Source organism: Anas platyrhynchos, chromosome 4 (assembly GCF_047663525.1).
Source record: "Anas platyrhynchos isolate ZD024472 breed Pekin duck chromosome 4, IASCAAS_PekinDuck_T2T, whole genome shotgun sequence".
Classification (NCBI taxonomy): domain Eukaryota; kingdom Metazoa; phylum Chordata; class Aves; order Anseriformes; family Anatidae; genus Anas; species Anas platyrhynchos.
In genome coordinates, this window is record NC_092590.1 from 39,844,765 (window position 1) to 39,861,476 (window position 16,712).

Here is a 16,712-nt window from a genome sequence, read left to right on the forward strand (position 1 = left end):
TCCAACTGTGCTGTTTGTGCCTTCCCCGCAGGATGATATTGCTTATTTGTGCTGCTCGGCCTGTGGTGGAAGCCCCTTTTGCTGCAGAAGGGTTGCCCACCCTCAGTCCCCAGCCTGTGTGGCAGCCTGCTGGTTGTCACACACCTAATTAGAGGCTCCTCCCGTCTCATTCCTGCTTTGTGCATCCCATCCACCAGCGGAGAGCACTCGGAAGACCCTTGGTTTGCTGGGGTACAGCTGGCCTGGCTCTGTATTGGAGGTGTAGAGATGAGGAGCATACAAAACAGAGATGGGGCACTACTACTGGAGACACTGTCCGAAAATAATTCATTTTATAAATTCTTCCATCTCAAGCGTAAGTATGAGGCCCTACAAAAAGAAGAACTGAATCAGTTTCTCTCCAAACACGCTCTGTGAAGCCCTGCCCAGGTGGGGGCGGGCTGGGCGCAGTGCTGCGGCTCGGCCCCCAGATGGCGGCCGGGGCCGGGGCCGGGGCCTGGCTGTGAGGCGAGGCGAGGCCGGGGGGCTCCAAATGTGCCCCAGGGCAGGCCGACGCTGTGGCTAAAGCTCCGTGGTGGTGGTTTGGGGTGTGAGCTGCCAGGCTAGGTGCTGCACCACGACGAAATGCAGCCTTTGGCAGAGTTTTCCTGAGGTTGCCAGTGTGCCGCTTCCTGCCGTGAGGATCCAGGGTGTAAGGCAGGAGCAGCACGCCACAGGGGCTCGCTGCAGGAGGATGGGAGTTTGCACGCTTTCCCTTGGTGTGTGTGTTCTCCGACGTCCTGTTTCTCCTTGTATTTTTAGGGTTTAAAGTGTGTTGAGTTATCATGCCAACTCAGAAGCAACATGTGTTTAAACAACACTTCGAGTTGGGGCAGCAGCACGGGTGCTCACTGTAGGGGCCTGGCACATGCTGCCTGCAGCCAGGAGGGCGCTCCCTCTGCAGTGGCCTCTTGGCTGAGGTGCTGAACCTTTCACACCCCTTCGGTCCCCTCCCAGTGAGGTTTGTTCCACTGCTGGAGCTGTTTCAGCCTTCCTGGGCCATGGGCTGTACGGGGAATCTAGTTGGTGCTGAGGACAGTGCTGCCTGCGTTTCAGGATGCTTTGCGTTGTACTGGCGCTGGTCAGGAGCAGTGGACTGAATACTTACTTGGTTGTGGCTGGAACATACCTTCCAGTTTAGCTTCGTTCAAAAATAATCCAGTGTCAGACTGTGACATGAACCAGCCATCACAGAGTGATCAGGAGAAATCTCTTTAAAAAGAACATTCATGACATGAAGTGAAGCTAACACAGATGTACCCTGTGCATGTTTTTCTGGACACTTCGTCCTCCAGTCCTACAACCCTTACTCATTTCCAGTACCATTTATGTAATTCACCTATTCCATGAAGTTTAGAGGAACTGCTGGCCCAATCCTTGGAACTCAGCTGTGATCAGCTGCAATGGAACAAGAGCTTTCGAAGAACAGTATGTCTTTGTGGATTTCAGAAGGGCAGATAACTGCAGCTTTCTTTCCAAACCTGAGATCAAGACCAGGTAGTGGTTATTTTAAGTGAAAAGGATAAGATTTTTCAGATGTCTGTATGTAAAATATACCCCCTTTTTTTTTCTTTATTCCCTCAGTGTCAGATAGAGGGGGGGGGGGGGAAAAGTAAGAAAGGTGTAAGCCTGTCTTTGAAAGTTCACAGAATCTGATTCTATCCCTCTTCTTCATGCTGAGCAATATTGTAACAGTATCTACAAAATCTACCTCAATTAAACAGTATCTGTACAATTTCCATTCAGTATTTGGAAATTTTAATGTGAGTACCCACGTTGAGCACATCTGATCCTTGCTAGAGGTACATACACAATGCCTGTTCACATTTTTAATGGGTTTTATTCTTATTATAGAGTATATATATTCAAATAAAAAGAAGCTATCTGTTTTAATTTCTGAAGAGCATTTGCATTCTGTGCTGTGGTAAAGAGGTAAGTTATTCTACAGCATTTGCATTTAGTAGGGGATTCTTACAGCTGATGCTGGATTGTTGTATTTTGTACTAGAACTGGCCAGTGGAATTACCAGTGAATCACTGAAAGCAGAGATGGAAAAGCCCAATTAGATCATCTAGCCTTTCTCCTTCCTGGTATAAGATTATTGTGTACCAGATACTTCAGTGCTTTTTCCAGTGTAGTTTTAAAAGTCTCCAGGGATGTGCCTTGTGTCTCTTCCTTCAGGCAAATATTCCATAACCTTCTGCACTTCACCGTTAGAAATCTTTTCCTGAGATTTGACCTAAATTTCTCCTTTCTTAAGTACATTCCATTTGCTGAAGATTTATTACCTTGAACCATTCTAAGTAATTCCAGTCACTCTTTGATATTGACATCTCTAACAGGCTGTGTTCTTTCTTAATGCTTTGTCCCTTAATCAGAACAGCTCTCCCTGCTTAGCCTGTCTTTACAGCCCTACACCGCCTCTACTTTAGCCTGTGGGCTAGTAAGGATTTTTTCTATATTCATTGCACTTCCATCTTATGTTCATTTTCTCGAGGCTGACTTTTATGACAGTGACTTTTTCATGATTAACATGCCTGAAATTGCAGTTTTTCTCTGAAAGAAAATTGTAAAAATGCTGTCATTGGGCACTAGGTTATTATCTTCTGAAGATGTACAGATAGAAATAAAAGATTATCTCTAATTACCAGGCCTGCAAATTTAGCCAGAAACTGTCTCCTGCATCACACTAATACATTCTGATTTCAGGGTAAGTTAATAATGGCTCATGATGCAAAAGGAGCATAAAAAAATCTTTCCTACTCTGCTGTGCCAAAACTATGATAGCAGTTTCACTTTTCTCTGCTAGTTTTTGCTCTTAGCAAAGAGTTAGCCAAGACCAAATTCTCAGTGAATGTGTGGTAAACAGTTCTGTCGAGTTTGAAGGTAGCAAAGAAAAACATGCTTTCAAGTAGAAATCCTTGTCATGATTACCACTGGGACATTTTCTCCAGAAATTAATTTGAAGGCAGGGGAGTGGGGATATGGGGGGGGGGGGGGGCGGAGGGAGTTTTGTAAGTTGTGAAGTTCTGACTTCTAACACTCCATCAGCCTTTACAAGCTTTTAATTGTCAGGTTTTTGGGGGAAAGGGTAAGAGGCCCCAAACCTGCAATTGCATTTTCTCTTTTATGAAGGTTGGATTTAGCGATCAAATCACATTTGTTGAAATAAGATACTCGTTATTTTTCTAAAGTCTGACAACACTGTTGACAATTATTGCTAGACTGTCTGGAGAGACTTGCTGGTACATGTATAAATCTTGATAGAAATTTACCTTTTGTTCCTTTGCTAAAAATGAGCAACTCCCTAGTTCATATCACACTTAAAATAACATTTTTGCTGCTTTTACCAAATTCTCAAAAAGATAGTTTGCTGGCTGATTCATGGTCCTGAGAGTTCTGCAGCTTGACTTTAGCTGGGGTTGGACTCGCTTGTTTCACACACTAAAATAAAACAGAAGGAGTTTTTGGTTGGTGTATTTGTAACTGGAAAACAACTTAGTTGCTATCAAATAATCCCAGTGATTACTGTGCAGAGGAACATACAGAATATATGAGTACATGTAAAACACACAAACAGTCCTGGCTGAAGCAGCTATAGGATGAATCTGCAACTTTAAATGTTTTGAAAGCAAAATGGAAATGGGACATATTTTTGTGTATGAAAAACTGAAATGGAGACCTTTTGTGTTTCAGGCTTGTATTCATAGACCTGTTGCGGAGTTTCCATCCTTGGAGGTTTTCAAAACCCAACTGAATGCAGCTCTGAGCTTGTGGCTCAGAGCAGGGGTTTGGGGTAGGTAATCTCCAGAGGTTCCTCAACTAGTCCGTGATTTGGTTGGCAAGGTACTGATGTGATACCAACAGTATGACAATTATGTGACAAGGTCCTCTGAGTTTGCACAGTCAGTGCTTTATGTTAGTGGTGTGAGAGTCTAGACATGATAACCAAACATTTTTGTTTATATTTTACGGCTATTTATAGTTAAGAGCCTAAAAATTTTCCCATAGCAAATCCTATAGCTAAGGCACTGAGAGCTGCAAATTGCCATAAATTAAAAGGTCAGCTGAGCCCTTTCTTGCTGAAGATAACATTCAGAATGAAAAATCAGGATTAGAATTTTATTTGAGACGTATGAGCCCAGCCTTGATGGTGGAAAAAATGGAAATGTGGATTAATCTTAAAGAACGCTAATAAGTAATTAAGTTTCATGAGGCTATCAGAAATTGAGAAGGCAGAACAAAGAAGTGGGCACTCCAGCTGTGTATGTTTATGCCTCTATGGCCTCTCCTGCTGCTTCACCACTTCCCTTACTTATCACTGACACCGGGTCACAGTGAGTACAAAATGCTGCCAAAGTGGCATTGTTCGCGCATGCACTTTCCCCTTACTACCCTGTGCCTTTCATAAATTACAACAGCCTTCATGGCAGTAAGAAGCAGGCTCTTGTGTAGCATAGAGCACCTCTTCCTCCAGTTCTTTCAAGTATGCTTCCTTGTATACCTTTGCATACCTCAATCCCTTGGGTTTGTATTTTATTCTTCCTCTATTGCTGTAGATAGTGTATGTGCCCTGCCTAGTGCGGTGTGCATTTCTCTTTCCTCCATTCTTTTTTCCTTTCCCAGTTGCCTTGACTTAAAATGGAGCTTACAGAGTCCGGACTGTAACTCTTTCACAGCCCACCTTATTGTTTTTCATCCCTTTTTCAGTGAACTGACTTTCCTACACTCCCCTTTCGTGTTTTAGTGCTGTTGTTTTGTACTTTGTCTTAAATGAGACCTGAGGATCTTTGACCTAACTTGTGTGGTAGCTATAACTAAGTAATATTCTTCCTTTTCCCTTTCTCAGCCACCTGGATTTGACCTGTATTTGTCTTGGCACGGGACAAACAAGCATGCCTGGCATCTCCGCAGCTCAATCTTATGGCCCCAGGAAGGCACATCAGTGGCCAGCTTTTAGATTTCTTAGCCAAAAAGTGAACTTAAGCTAGGCCTTAGATCAGTTCATCTCATGTAGACTTTAAAGTCTTACTTCAAATCCTGGGGTGTAGGGCATATATAGTCTCTAAATTTCCTGGTTCAACTGAATCCTTCTGAAGAAAACAGTTCTTGTTTTTAGTACTGCAGATCATACGTGGGGAATCTCACTGCGGGATTCCTGTTAGATGTAAGACCATCTTCATTATCAGCTTGTCGTCATTCCTGAGCTTCGTGGTCCTTTTGCTACTGGTCTTTACTCTGAAGCTCAGTCACGAAGACACAAGTCTTATTTGTCCATTGCCCAACAAGGAGGGAGAGGAAGCATCAGTTAGTAGTAACAGATCTTTACCCTGATTTATGTTGCTTTTCCCATAAATGCTTTGTTTCTTTTTCTCTGGCAGGGTCTCCTGGTAGGCTCATCCCACTTTCAGCCAGTGTGGTAGTATAGCTACCATATAGCCACTATGGCTATATGGTAGCTATACCATATAGCAAAGCCAACATGCAGAACTACGGTCAGAGAAGTTGGGAGGATGCACATTCTTCTCCAGCAATGGGTTTGTGACTCTTTCTCCCCCAAATGCTGAGTTTAGCACGTGTGATACGAGGAGTTTTGTCTCCCTGGCTGAAAAATGACCGGTTTCCACTGCTTAAAGGTCACAGCAGTTTCTGACCTCACACATTTTGACAGGGTCTTGGACTACGTCACGGCATTCAACAAAAAGGGTGTCATTGCTTCCAGTGGAGTTTGCGCTGTCAGAGAGCAGACAGCAGTGTCGGCCTCCCTTTGGAGCACCTCTCCTTTTCCAGGCCGCCACCTGGAGCTCTTCTACCAAGTGTTAGACCAGCGTAAAGGATTGTAGTGCATACGTTGTATTTGGTAAACGAGTCCTTCCAGTTAGTGTTCTCTGCTCAAGGCTCTGACACACAGCTCCAGGGTTCTTGTTGCCACTTGGAAATCATGTGAAGTGGAATATGTATAATAGAGAGACGCATTTGAGGGAGAAAAGTTGATTTACCAATAACTGAGCTCTCTGAGAGCATTTTTTCCTTGTGCATTTTCCAACAGTAAAGATGGTTTCATGTTTACCACTCTCCTCTCCTTCCATCTGCTCATTTCTGCTCATTCATTCCTCTTTTTACTGCAATTTACCACCGTTTGCTTCCCTCTTTTGCCAGTGTTATTTGGATCAGCTGGAATGGGATCAGTGAAAAGAATCGGGATAAACACTTTTTTAACCTGCAGCCATTCAGCCTGACAAACAGAGGAGGGTGATTTCTTAAGTCTGTTTTAGTGCCAAAGCCAACATGCAGAACTACGGTCAGGGAAGTTGGGAGGATGCACAGCTCTTGCTGCCTGCCGCCCTGGTGTTGCAATAATAAGCAGAGAAAGGTCAGTGTGTGTGCTGTACGGGCAACACCAGTGCTAAAGCAAAATACAGCATGAAAGCTGGGGTGTCCGAGGTGTGCTTACACCCACAGGGAGAGTGCAAACAGCGAACCTGACAGGATTCCCGTACAGCTACGTAACTTTATCATGGCATTAAAAACATCATGACTTTGGAATGACAATTTCATTTACTGTGCTGGCTTTGCTTTTCTACCCTGGGGGAAAATTAAAGTGCTCTTATCTAATTTTTATACATTCAGAGTGTGAAATGCATTCTGAGACTGCACCACGCTCCTAAATCACTTGGGCACTTGTTATATTTCCATGTACTGCTATCAGCCATTGCATGTGGATGGGGCTGATGCTGATGTGCTACCCAAATGTGCTACCCAGGAGTCCTGATCACCTATGGCATGTTTATGGAGCTCCTTTTGCAGGAATTACCACTTGTGACATTGATGACTCCTTACCAGGAGCTTTGGCACAGGAGCAAGGATTCTCCTTTCCACTGAAAAAATTCTGCACTGCAGCTGAACCTCCAGGTGCTACCAAGTGCAGCTCAGAAAGAGTCTTAATTTGGGGCTGCTGCCTGGGCAGGAAGGTGCTGCCTGTGCTGCTGCGAGCAGCCCCAGCAGCTGGTTGTAATTATGCACTGCAGCTTCAGAGGAAGTTGCTGGCTGTGGGGAGCGTGCAGCGCTTGGCTGCAGATCCGCTGCTTTTAAGGACACAATGGAGGTGGAGAGAGTGAAAACAGTGGCACAGAGCGGAGGGGAGGGCGAAAACCTAATTATCCCCCACTTGAACTAGCTGCCTTTTTGAATCAATACATAGTTGTGAAAGTCCCTTGGTAGATGTAGACCCTAAGTGAAGTCAGATGAGGGAATGGGCACGTTCTTATGCCAGGAACTCCTGTCACAGAGGACTAAAACTTTAATAACAGAAAACCCTCTAAAACTATCTGGAAAGAGATTTATTATTTATTTTTACTACTCTACCAAAAAAAAAAAAAGTTTAGACTGATTTACGTCTCTTGGAAAGAAAAATTACATTGAGCTGACATATTGCAATGACTATTTTTGGTCTTACCATTTAAAATTATGGAGTTATAAATAGAGCTGTGCAAAATGCAGCTATTTTGATTCTCACTGGGGTTCACACAAACATTGTCTTTGGTTTCAATCATTGGATTCAGCCCTCCATTCAGTGCTGATTCCGCTTTGAATGCAGAGGAATCCTTACTTTTAATTTTTAAACAGCCAGATAACTTTGGAGTTGAGCAGTGTTTGCAGACTCCGGACCTTAAGGTATGTATTGTTCCAACGCCACCTAGTAATTGTCTCAAGCTCGCCAAAAGAATTGCAAAAATTTGTGTGAGGCTGGCTATGGTCCTGGTTTTGCAATGAAACCCACAATGAGGCAAGTTTTGTCTGGCGTTGGGCTTTGTAACAAAAGCTGTGGGTTATAAATCTCAGGAAAAGAACATTTGTAATGGAAGTGGCCAGTGAATCCTAAATAGCAACAGAACGTGTTGCTATGAAATGTGTATACCTAGAGGGGGGAAAAACTGATCCTGCTCTTGATAGAAAAGCAGCAGCTCACTTGGAGCTATTCTCAGATGTCAGAGTCAGTCATCAACTCCTCGGCCTGTGGCTGCATCCTTCTAAATTTTGGCCCCTCCAGGCAGCCATGATTTATGTCATTAGCAGATAAACAGCCAAGGTGCATAGTAGAGAAAAGATGTAAAGGTGGGCAAGATTTTCTGCTGTGCCAGATAATATCTGGGTCTACATCTGAGCTTGGACCAGTAATTTTCTTTTCTGTTTCCAAGATGGAGATGCTTCCTGGGGCCACCCAGCTGAATGATCTTACCTCTTGAAGTGTCTGATTGTTTCAGGTGCTGCATAAGTGCATCAGCAGTTCTTAATTCCCGTGACAAGCTTGTGCTGTTCTTCATACCTCATTCCTCAGAGTGCTGTGTGTGGATGCTGTGTGTGGCTGGGCAGCTGCACGGAGGCAGAAGGCAGGGCTGCAGGGATCAGCTAACGTGTTGTTTGCAGGTGCTCTGTGTCCACTGCTGCTGTTCTATACAGTAAGTGGAATGGATTTTCCCATACCGTTTTTCTGTGTTTATGTTGTCCAGTTGTTGCAGAAAGGTCAGATAATCTAAGAAGCCAGTGGAAAACACCAACAGAAAATAAATCTGCAAAGATTAGCTCATAGGATTTCTTCCCAAAACATAGCAGTGTAGGAGGCGTACCAGTAAGGGTTTGGGGTGCTCTGATGGTCCCGAAACTTCCTAGAGGACCACCTGTAACAGGTGAAGGTAAGAGCAGAAGGTAAGAACATCTTGCTGTGGAGATGTTTTCATGCAGCTATCTCATACAGACATATTGAGTAACTTTATTTTTTTTATTCCATAATTTATTATAAATTCCCACTGATATTTTCCCCAAACAGAATTATGAGGTTAAAGAAAATAGCTTTCAGTTTCTTTAAAATTTCTTGCCAGTTTTTAAAGACCTTGACATTTTAACGTAAGTAATGATTACCATAAAAAGGCTGTTTTTGTGGAGCCTGTAGCTCTAGTAGCTTGACTGAAAACAATGACTGCTGTGCAGTTATGACTTGGAGCTGGTGACCCAACTGCTTGTGAGGAAGTACCAGTATCTGGTACCTATGAAACAAGCTCAACTGCTCCAGTTTCATCGTGTAACCCTTAATGATTATCTTAAACTGTTCTTTTCAGTAGCTGTAAGAGTCCACTGCTGGGAAAAAGTTGTGATATTAAAGCTATTGGGAACATCTCTGTAAGGATTTGCATGACAGACAGACAGCGACCAACCTTCTAAAGGCCCTGTATTGCACGAGCAATTCACACAACACTTGAGATCAGATTCATAGAGGCGTGATGCTCTTCAAAGCTAGTTAAGCTGTCCTCAGACCTTTAAGGCAAAGCTCTAAGTACTTCTGGATGTGCTTTCAGGCATCTTCTTGTATTCCACCATTGAGCACATACACAAAACTGTGTGTCATGGTATTTCCAGTTCACAGTTATTGCATGCCTCCTAGTTTCTAATGCATTGAGCCCTGCTGGACACTTGTGAGGCAAGTGGGGAGTTACAACTTGAGCTGACTTTAGAGGTTTGTGGTGAGTGCAGGGGTCTGTGGTCAGGAGGTAGACTGAACCATCATAGTGCCTAGCTATTGTGACATTGTTTTGCACTTTCGCTCATAGAATATGTAAGAATGAGTATTTTGTACTGCTGAGAGCCCAAAGTCTGCTTTAATTTACTCAGTTATAGATATGTGTCAACACACAAGAATAACTTCACAGCTTTCAGTAGAATTGCTCCGGAGAAGTAGGCTTCCAGAAGAAGCCTAACTCCAAAGCCCATTGTGTCCCTAGATATTTCTTAAGGTTGTGCTAGATCCTGTCTCCTAATTAGCCTGCCCAAAAACTTGCTGCTATTCCCATCTGAGCATGCATTAGGTTTCTGTGGAAACGAGCCTGTAGAGGGAGCAGGCTGACATCAACATTGAGTCCAGATTTGGTCAAGACCCGGGAACTCAGAAACATCAAACATCTCCCAGTTTGTGTAGTCAAGGTTACTTGTGGAGGTGAGAGGTAAAGAGAGACAATCTGTAGCTTGTAAATCTGTATTGACTTAGCTGAATCAGTAGTCTAATTGCTGGAGATAACTGTATCTGCATAGCAGAGCAACAAGCATTATTTTATGGGAGGGCCATAGCGTGCCTTCTTGGTACTTAGCTCAGGCATATAGTATTATGGACAGTTTGACCCAGAGGCATCACCTGTTTGCTGGTGGAGTTGGTTTGTTTGGTTTTGGTTTTGCCATGAAAAAATTGCTTTTAATAACATTTCCCAGACAGTAAAAATGAAAAGGTACATATTTACTAGCTGATATGTTGAAAGAAATTAACACACAACTTACATTCTTTCTGAGTTAGCAAAAAAAACCTCCGAAACTACAAAACCTCTTTGGCACCCAAGAACTTAAAAAGAAGTGGGACTTTTTTGCCACTTTAAAAAAAAAAAAAAAAAAAAAAAAAAAAAAGTGCTTCTGGGCTGAAACTTTTCTACTAGAGCACATTCTTAGGGCTTTTAAAACTGCTAAAAAAAAGTTACTCTAAATGGAAGCAGTGACAGATTTTTAAGTATAAGGAGTAGCATGAATGCTGACAGAGGTTTATAAAGTCTGTGGATGAGTTTTGTTTAGGGGTAAATGTAATAATTGAAGATGCAGGAGAGATTCTCTTAATGGCAGGAGAAATAATACTGGTGGAGAAATGGTCTGAATTTATTTTATGTAATACTTTTTTTAATAACAATGTCTATTAAAGACATCTGTTGAAAGTCTGTAATGCTGATTTAATAGGGAGAAAGAATAACAAAGTTCTTTAGCAATCCTGTCTTCAGTTTAATATTATGGACTGTTAAAAGAGGGTTTATGTGTGCAACGTTATTAACTGAAATTCTGCTCAAATTGAAATCAGGCCCACAAACCCTGCTTTCTTTCAGTACCTGCTTGGGTTTTAAAACAAGTATTTGAAACTATACAAGAGAATTAGTGTGCTCTTACTTCATTTAGGATTTGTAAAGGCAGTCAGGGTAGGTAGAGAGATTTGTAAACACCTGTACTCTCGCTTCTGCTATGTCACTTCTTTCTGGCAATGTCAGAGTGCAACAAAAAATTATCGATTTCCTGTACTAAGTCATTACTCTAACTAGAGAGAGAAAATCCACCTCCAAAGTGACTGAATTATCATTAGTAATAAAACACCCAGTGTTTTATACTGGCTTTGTCGGGGCTAAAAGATACGTGCTTAGTTATGAGAGAGATGGGGCAGGCGGCAGTGGGGACGGAGTCGCAAAGGCCATGGTCTATAGGAGGCCTACTTAGAGAAATTAAATACTGAGTTTAAAGTAATCATGTCATTATGTTTAACACGGTTATTTTTTAAAAAACTGAAATGATAAAGATTAAAATAAAGTAATAAAGCACGCTGTGTTTTTATCGCTTGAATTTGGAGAGGCCCTCACGTTTTCCATGCCTGTAGCCTTGATGATTCTTTTGGCAGCTCTGCCAGTGATAAAAGGAATAACTCACCACTGTCAGGGAATTTGGCTGTTTCATCACTGACATGAGAGGCCAGCATAACTCCATGGTGATTGCTGTCTAAATGACTTATGTAGTTTCTTCATATACTTTTTGATTGAAGAGTGATAACTCAGGCAATGAGTTATTTGGCATCAGCCTCAGAGACAATCTGTTTTCTTTTTATAAATCCTGAGGCACCTTTCAGCCACCCATTTTTAAATAAGACTATGGTGGATCAAGTTCTAATGTGCCTGGCAGACTTAGCCAGAGGACGGTTAAATTAGGCTTTGCTGTCATTATTTTTGCTTTGTTTATTTCCTTATTTTGTTAAATGAGTGTTTGAGAAGTAGTGTTGAGGAAAATGGGAAGCGGGCTAAAAGATTGCATTTATGTTACAACGTAGGGGTATGGCCAGGCATCTCATTCCTGGTGGCAGTGGCCACCAAAAGCAGACTGCATCATCCGAGAGCCCAATGAGGGAAACATGCACCAACCTAACTCCATAGCCTGGGATGTGGAAGGCACATCCAAGAGCAGGGAAAAGTGTAATTGACATCTTTTAAAAATACAGCTGAATACAAATCACAGCTCAGTGTCCTTTTTAAAGGTCTAAATGTAGAGTACCATTATGCAAGACAGCAAGTTGCTGTGCATTAGATTCAGTATACAACAGGTTGATTTAAGCTGTGAATCTGACAGGATTTCATGCAAGGTTTTGCCAGTCATTTGTTGGAAACAGAAACAGTTTCCTTGCTGCATAACAAAGATGGTTAGCTTTGATGGAGTTTTGTTTGCAGGGTTCTTAATGTGACCGTGGAGGGCTAAATATAATCTGAAGAGCTGCAGAGGTGATGGGTGTTTAGACTTCACCTTTGTTAATGTCTGCTGTATGCGTGCTGTTACTGCTTTCATTAAAGTGAGCCAGTTAAATCTTACAGAAAGGGTTGTGGTTAATATTTACGTGAAACCAGTCAACCTCTTGTGTTTCCCTCTCTTCTTCTTCACTTTGGCTCTTTAGTTTAGACAGCAGTAGGTGATAGGTATAAGTGAGCTTTGCAGTATTTATATTACAGTAATGCACAGGGCTCCAGCCAGGATTGGTATCCCTTTGTAGTAGATGTTATGCGCAGATACATGGACGTGATTTCTTCTTGAAAGCGCGTACAATACAAGAAACATCTTCATCAGGCATGTGTCACTATTTGGGTAATGAGAGAAAAGATACCATCTTTTTTTCAGATTTGTTTATGCTTTGAAGTGACAGTGCATCATTGTATAGTTACTTTCAAAGGCTTCTAACTATGCAAAGGTCAGTATTTGTCAAAGGAAAGAAAAGAAATTGAATGATGCATAAGGTGAAAAAGCTAATGACAGAGCAGTTATATGTACAAATGGAGTCCTATCCATTTACCTTAATGAGGAAGTCCTTTGAATTTCACCTTGGTTCATTTCATATGGGAGGTTCAATTTTGGGTCTAAAAGTAGCCACTCAAAGCAAGTGAGGAGAGAATTGACAGACAAAGGGTTGTCATTCTTACCTCTCTCTCACTCTTGTTTTTATCCTTTTCTATTTTTTTTTCCCTTTCATGTTTGTTCATAGGCTTTTATTTGTATTCCTTATTGTTTGGGAAATGTTCCTTCATGGCAAAGGGACTCAGGGCTTTCCTCACTGTCCAGAAACAGACTGTTAGCTTTTTGATTCTGAAGAGTGCTCCAGAACTCATAGCAATCAATAACAATTCCCAAAACATAGGGCGTGTTTTGAGGCACAAAACAGTCCACCTGTACTACCTATACCGTGTGGACAGTAACGAGAGCACCTCCTGTGGATAAGAAGACATCATTAAGTCTGAGAAGTAGAGGTCAGGAGCAGTCAGTCCATTGGTATGCAACCATCCTACTCACAAGACTGTTTCAGTGAGTGCTCGCTCCATTGATGCCATGCTTACCTACACGGTGCTTACAGTAGATCCTATGTTCTGTTCCTCCTTGGTTCTGTCTATGTGCAGGTTGCACAAAGGTCCAGACTTTCAAATTTGAATTTGCTTTCAGTGATTCTGACGTTCAGATTATTGACATTTGATTTTTCAACCTGACAAAAACTCTTTTTTTTTTTTTTTTTTAATTCACGTCCATTCTTTCTTCACAGCAAAATCTGCCAATCACGGCAAATTACATGAATGATTCTGTGGAGGCTGACACAAGATTGCTGAACTCATTTTCATGCATGGCTAAACAGAGAATTGAACCTTGTGCTCCAGAAGTGAAAGGTTAGTGATTTTAGATAATTTTAAAATGATTGTATAGGAGTTGATACAGCTACTGTCAGTCTACCATAATCCTGCTCTTTGTTGAATTTGCCCTTGCGGAGGCACTGCTTTCTGCCAGTAATTAAGGGGAGACGTTGCTGTCAGAGATGCTGATTCAGCAGAGCTAAGAGTCAGTAAATTAGCAATGTCTGTAAGGGAATTTTAAATATTGGTAGAGTACCAAACTTCTATTGTTACAGTGTCTTGGACGTCTAACTCCAATTAAGTTACTGCACCAGGCAACGTGGGAGAGATGACAGTTCTCTTTTTGAGTCCTGATGCAGAAAAATGGGGAAACTGTATCCAGTTTTTGGCTCCTTAGTGTCACTGCTATGAAACTATGTTGAAGGACCATGAAAGAATAACTAAGTCTATATAGTTAGTATACATTGTACTGGGCTGTTCAGTCAGTAACAAAATGATGTAGACTCCAAAAGAACAATCCATTCTGCTGATTTAGTATCCTTGCTATTTATGGAGTGATAGTCCTCTTCAGGTGGCTTCCTGGCTTTTTCCTGTCTGCATAAAGTTAGATGCTTTCCTAACTATGGTATTCAATTTCATTAATCTTCGTGGGTCATGAGATGTCTTTATGCGCATAAAGGTGCCTAATCCATACAGTAACTGAATGCTGTGAAACTAACATAGTAATTGAAGAGGAATCACACTATTAAACACCAAAGAAACCCATATTTTGGTACAAAACAGGTAAGATGGAATTAAATGGAGTAACTCTGGGGTATACCAGCTTGAGATGATACACAATGCGAAGCTTGACTTAGTATCAAAGCATTACTAAATAAAGCTCCATTTAGTGTGTGAGAGTGCTGGAAAAGCTGACAAAACACAACCCACTGGGTAGTCTATAGTACAACTCTTTCTTCTATATGGAGGTAAAGTCTGTGACCCTGCATTAACTGACAATTAGCAATGTCTGATATTGGTTGCATGTCTCATAGGATAAAGAACAGGCAAAAATATATGTATAATAGGTTTCCATGTTACACCACAGAAAGGTTAAAAGTGCTGTTATTTGCTTCCTCTTTTAAGGGCTGCTGTTTATAGACTGTGTATTTATGCAAAGGTGGTGCTTTGGTATTCTTGGTCTGTGGTGCTAGATTTCTCCAGGGTATTTACTGCATACATCATAGGAGCATCGGGCTTTGTGTCTGCATTACCTTACTTGATCAGGGTGCTGTGTTGAGCTAAGAAATGTAAACCAAGCTGAAGCAACTTACAAGTGAGTTTAAATTATCTATTGTGTGAAAATCATGCTTGTTATATTGCTACAACACAAATACCGGTTACATGTAGACAAAAAAGGCTGAAAACAAACATGTAAATGCCTCATCTGGTCATGCTTACTACAGTAAAATTAACTATAATTATGATAGCATGATTTGAAAGCAATACCTCCAATAGTCTGCGAAGTTAGTGGTTCCTGGTAAATAAAGGAGATACCAATATAGGTAGCAGATTGAAATGAAGAATCATAGATACTGTCTCGTCTTTGTCACTTCTTTGTTCTGTGGCTCATAATTGCTCTGCAAAGAAGGATAATAATGCTTAGAAGGATTTGAGAGCTGCATGCAATAAATGCTAATTATTATCAGCGTTCGTTTTAGGCAAAATCTGAAATGAGATCAAATCCAAATGAACCCTCGCTCGTGTCTGGTTATATCCACAAAGAACCAGACGTTCTTTCACGGTTGCTTCCCCGTTTAACAGCCACATCCGCCCTATATTGCAATTTGTGTGATTATATATAATGAACACATATATATACATGCGTGTATATCCATATATGTGTCTTGCTAAATATTAAAACCACTCTTTAAGAATACCTGTAACACTCTTGGATTTAGTATCTTTCGGGAGCTACAGAGGCCAAAATAGCTGCTGCTGTGTTCATTTCAATATGAGGAGACTTACCAAGAATAAACAAAGAGTTGTGCCCAAGACAATTAAATCTGTGAAGGGATCATGAAGACTACGAACAGGACACCAAACAGGAAGCACAGTGCTAATGCACGTGATTTACTGGACATCCATGAGAGAGTTAAAAGAAGCTATCATGGCCAAACTGCAAAGAGAAGCTATTAGAAAGAAGGTGAGAAGCTGAAGACGCAACTAAATGAAGAAGACTGAAAGGATCATAAGCAATGACAGATACAGTATTAACAATAGTATTAGGCGGCCCACAGATGAGGCCAAAACCTAGCTTGCTTAAAGAATCAAAAGTAGTTCAATGTCATTCTTCCAGCGCATCAGGAGAGGAAAATGTTGTCAGTGAGTCTGGATATGATAATGGTATAAAGTGAACTCTTAGGGAGGACAAAGTCACTGGGGAGAAGCTGAACTCTCTGCATCCTTGTTCACTGTGGAAGAAATCAGGGAAATTCTCCAACCAGAATTCTCCAACCCTTTCAGGGCATTCAAGAAACTCAGCAGAGAATTCCTCTAAAAAGAGGTAATGATACTAAAGATAGATGAGTCTCCAGGATCAGAAGAATTCACCCAAGAATTCTTTAAGAACTCAGGCGTGAAATATCTAACAGCAGCATGTAACCTCTTCCGTCAATATTCCTCTGTACATGAAAATCAGGTGTCAAATGTGGTGTCAACCATTAAGAAAGGTTCCATGGCTGTCCAGCAAACCTAAACTTGCCATCTGTTTCAGGTGAATGAGTAGATACTGTAATAAGAGTTTGAATTAGTGTCTACTTGAATAAATACGATCCAATTATAATGAGAGTTAACAAAACCCTCAGATTTCTTTGAAGGGGTCAGTGACGTGAATGTGGAGTCAACTTGAATTTACAAAAGACTTCTGACAGAACTTCTTATCGAAGTGTTTCAGGAAAACCAAGCAAC

At 41.5% G+C, this 16,712-nt stretch overlaps 1 protein-coding gene across 3 annotated transcripts in view; it reads left to right on the plus strand.

Moving 5' to 3' along the window:
- Positions 1–16,712, plus strand: part of MAML3 (mastermind like transcriptional coactivator 3) — a 254,080-nt gene that overhangs the window by 35,538 nt on the left and 201,830 nt on the right. For 2 of the 3 annotated variants that reach the window (XM_038178922.2, XM_072036764.1), the window contains one exon: positions 13,679–13,799. The gene's annotated coding sequence lies outside the window, so the exon portion shown is untranslated. Of the gene's footprint in view, positions 1–8,350; positions 8,499–13,678; positions 13,800–16,712 lie in introns of those variants that run through there. The other variant, XM_072036763.1, reaches the window with a different exon arrangement.